Source organism: Propithecus coquereli, unplaced genomic scaffold (genome assembly GCF_000956105.1).
Source record: "Propithecus coquereli isolate 6110/MARCELLA unplaced genomic scaffold, Pcoq_1.0 Scaffold3, whole genome shotgun sequence".
NCBI lineage: Eukaryota > Metazoa > Chordata > Mammalia > Primates > Indriidae > Propithecus > Propithecus coquereli.
Genome location: NW_012148618.1, coordinates 15,931,574 through 15,935,633, shown reverse-complemented (window position 1 = coordinate 15,935,633; position 4,060 = coordinate 15,931,574). Strand labels below are relative to the sequence as shown.

General features: G+C 40.5%; 1 protein-coding gene across 1 annotated transcript in view; it reads right to left on the bottom strand.

Moving 5' to 3' along the window:
* Positions 1 to 816, bottom strand: part of SLC28A2 (solute carrier family 28 (concentrative nucleoside transporter), member 2) — a 32,017-nt gene extending 31,201 nt beyond the window's left edge. Inside the window, exon 1 of the mRNA XM_012649227.1 lies at positions 811 to 816. The gene's annotated coding sequence lies outside the window, so the exon portion shown is untranslated. The remainder of the gene's footprint in view (positions 1 to 810) is intronic.
* Positions 817 to 4,060: the final 3,244 nt, after the last annotated feature.

The following is a 4,060-nucleotide window of genomic DNA, read 5'->3' as shown; positions in this document are numbered from 1 at the left end:
AGGCATGAGCCACCGCGCCCGGCCGGGTGGAGGAAATTGAAATGAATTTTAACCCAGGGCCTTGGTTAAAAGGATCTTGTTATCGTTTGGACCTAGGAGTTTGAGGTTGCAATGAGCTACAATGATGATGCCACTGCACTCTACCCTGAGGTGACAGAGAGAGATTCTGTCACAAAAAAAAAAAAAAAAGGACCTTGTTTACTCCCTCTAAAGATAGTCATATGGTGACTACTTCTTTTGGCCTGGGGGAGGCCCCACTGAGCTGTACTGAGGAAGAAGGAAACAGAGGGAGGAGGAGAGCTGGAAATACCCAAGACCCTAAAATGCTGCGGAAAAAAAACAAAGATTAACGGGACTTCAAGTCCCTGACTCTAATGTAGCATAACAATTGTTTTTTTGGAGCATCAGAGAGAACTCCTCATATGTTAAATAAAGGAAACCTACATTTAGAATAATCAATATAAATATTAATGATCCCCAATAAGGAAAGTTTTAAAGCAAAATAAGCAAACATTTGATCCTCAGAATAAGCAAACCTAATTCATGAACATTCACATTTATAATACAGGCTCATTCTGAGATGTTTCTTTACTTTGCAGAAAATTTCCTTCCCCATGAAATTGCTTTTAAAAATAATGATCTCTTCAAGCATTTAAAATATAATTTCCATTAAACACACATAGCCAAGTTTTATTGTGTAAATCAGAGCCTTCCTGTATAGACACAGAACTACGTGGATTTAGTTTAAACATGGCCTGCTGAGAAATTTGGCAAATCAGACACGAGCCCTCCCCCAACATCCTTGCTTACCCCAGCTTGTGGGATTCCTTCTGGCTCCTCTGCCAAGGGCTGAAAGGAAAATCCAGCTTCTAGGGAGGGCTGGAACGGGGGATGGGGGCTCCCTGTTATTGGTTAGGTTTATGTCTTGGGCCCTCCTTCACTGTGCCAGCCCTCGCTGTAGAGGAGGACTGCAACTCTCGGGTTAAATATTTATGTGTTTTGAAGACTATTTCGCAAGCCTGAGAATTCTGCAGGAACTTCTAACAGGCACATCCCTGGCAGCACTGTCTACCACTGGACTAGGCACAGGCTAGTGTGCAGAAGAAAGTGAGAGAAAAGTCTCTGCACTCAGAAAACTTACCATCATTTTGTGCTGGAAAGACATTTCCTGGAAAACAATAGAAAACAGGACTGTACATGGTTCAATGCCAAATGACTATTAGGAATTCTTTTATTAATCCGTTCAACAAATATTTATTGAGTAAATGCTATGATCCAGGCACTGTTTTGGGTGCCGAGGACAAAGATAAATGAGGCAATGTCTCTGCATTCAAGGAACCTACAAATCAGCGAGGAAGGAGAGACGTGTGAAGAAAGGCTTCACAGAGCCGGTAACACTTGGCCTTAGTGCAGAGTTTGAAAGGTAAGTGGGAGGTCGCTAATGGAGAAGGGGAAATATATATTCCAGTGGAGGGAGAAGCTCCAACAAAGGCACAGAGGTGTGACCTTCCCTGACAGGCAAAGGAGGCTGCAAAAATTAGTGAAAGAATGGAGGAAAATTGTTGAGAAATTAATTAAGGAAGGGCAAAATAAATAAGAAATTAGTTAAGTAATGGTAAAGAGAAATGTGGATGGGGGTGGTCTACAAGAAATAAATGTGGAGACACAGGCTCAAATGTCTGCTTTTGTTCCCCTCTGTCACCCAGGGTAGAGTGCAGTGGCATCATCATTGCTCACTGTGTGTATGCACGCACACACACACATACACACACACGCACACACACACAAAATCCCTCACACAGTCGATGTCTGTCCTATTGTGGGACTAGAGCATTTCGCTTCACCTCTCTGGGCCCCTCTGTCTTTCCTGTACTGCCTAATGCTATCTCATAAGATTATCATGAAAATTAAGTAACTTAATATAGAAGAAAGAACTTGGAAAATAGTAAATGACCTTGCAATTATAGGGTATTATTGTCAGATTGTATCGTCATTCAGGAAAATAAGACATCAGTGTTGAAAGTAGACCTGCTTACAGATATTTTCAAGCTAATATCCTAGTATCATCTCAGCATGACTGTGAAGTGTCTTTTGCTCATCGTATCTCACACTTTATCTTTTTTTTTCTTTTCATTTTTACCTTCAATAATTTCTAGCTCTGGGGCTAAGTCCAGGCATGATGATAGACACAGATCCTGGTGTTCTGCTCAGGTGAAATGATGGCAGCAATCACATTTCTCTCTTCTCTCACCTTCTCTCTTCTCTCTTTCTTTTCCTGTAGAAGGTGTAAAAATCCACGTCTTTGTCTTCTAAGTGAAGACCACAGTATTCATCTCACTTTCCCAAGGGATCCAGATTTGTTGTCAACACAAATATTGACATAACCCAAACTGCCAAGAGGAAGAGAATTAACCTAGCGGGCACCGCCCCTCAATTAACTGCCTTGGGCTCCACTGTTTGGTTTTTGCCTTATCACTTATCATAGCTTGATTTATAAACATTCTCAAGTTACAGGCAGGAAGAATGAAGTGATTTATCCAGAGTCAACAGCTAGGTAGTGGCTCAGCCAATTCTATACCCTGAGACCTTCACTGCTAGTTCTAAGATATTTCTGGGCTGTAAGGTTAAAGGTAAGAAAGAGATGCCTCTGTTTCTTCAGTATTTCATAGTCTTTCAAAAGGTTTCCCTATACTTTCACTATCCTCACAACATTCCTGTAAAGTAAGCAAGTCAGCTACTAATCCAATTTTAGGTAAAAAGAAAAATGTCCTCAAAGAAGATGAGCAATTTGTCTAAAATCATACAGTTAGTTAGGGCAGAGCCAGGGTGAGAGGCTAGCTCTGCTCATTTCCATGGAAACTGGGCCTTATGACTATCCTAAAGCCTAGAGGTTACTCCTGGAAAACTAGGTAGCCTGGCAAAGCCCATCTGGGAAATAACTAGAGTATACGTAATACATGATTTTATCTTTCCTACTTTTACCTCTCCTTTGATTACTGGTAGAAGCAGCAGAACTGGAGAGAATGGCGGTATTTCCAATTTTAGTCTCAACAGAGCAGCTGCTATTTTCAGTTGTTACTGAAAACAACTAAAAAGGCTAAACAAAATATAGAAAACAGCAGTTTGAAGACATTGCAGAGGAACCAATGGAGGCAGGACTTGAGGGTCTGTGATGCTTGAGAGAATGGAAGCATAAGAGTTGAGCTCCACACTCATCCCAGCTCTTGTTTTAAGGGCATTTTATTTTTTAAATAGAATACAGAGAAATAATACTGCAATAGTCTTACGAGGTTGAAGAGACAGAAGGTGGAGTTTGGGGCAGTCAAAATGGCTGCAATTTGAAGGGAAAATAATAAAAAGAAAAGAACTATGAAGAAGGAGCCCACAAACCTGCAACCAGATTTCCAATTAACCAACTCATAAGTTGTATGTATTCAAGACAAGACACCAAGAAACTGAGCAAAAGCAAAACAATATAAACCTAGTAACAGTAGCTAGAGTACTAAATACCTAATCAGAGATTTCAGGGGCTGTGCAATTCTGGAGAGATTAATTTCAAGCCCCACTGAGGTAGATGGACTTATCAAACACCTCAGGCTTCTATTGTGACCCTGAAAGGGTCAAAACCTAGTAATAAGAAACATACCCTAGGAACTAAAGCTATGACTAGGGGAAAAGAAAGCTGAAATGACCAACGCAATCAAGTCTAAAACAAAGCCTCAACAGGTTCAAATTAATCCATTTCTACCCTATCTGCATGATAAAAGAAATACTACCTCTCATAAAAGATAAATAACATCATTAAAGCATCTATATATTTTCAACTATGCTGTCTAGCATCTAACTTAATATTACAAAGCATCCTAAAAACATAAGACCAAAGGACCTAAAACCAAGAGAAAAACAAACAATAGAAACAAACTCATAAATGACTCAGATATTGTAGATGTCGTAGAGGGACTTTAAAACAACTGTGGTTATGGCCGGGCATGGTGGCTCACGCCTGTAATCCTAGCACTCTGGGAGGCCGAGGCGGGAGGATCATTTGAGCTCAGAAGTT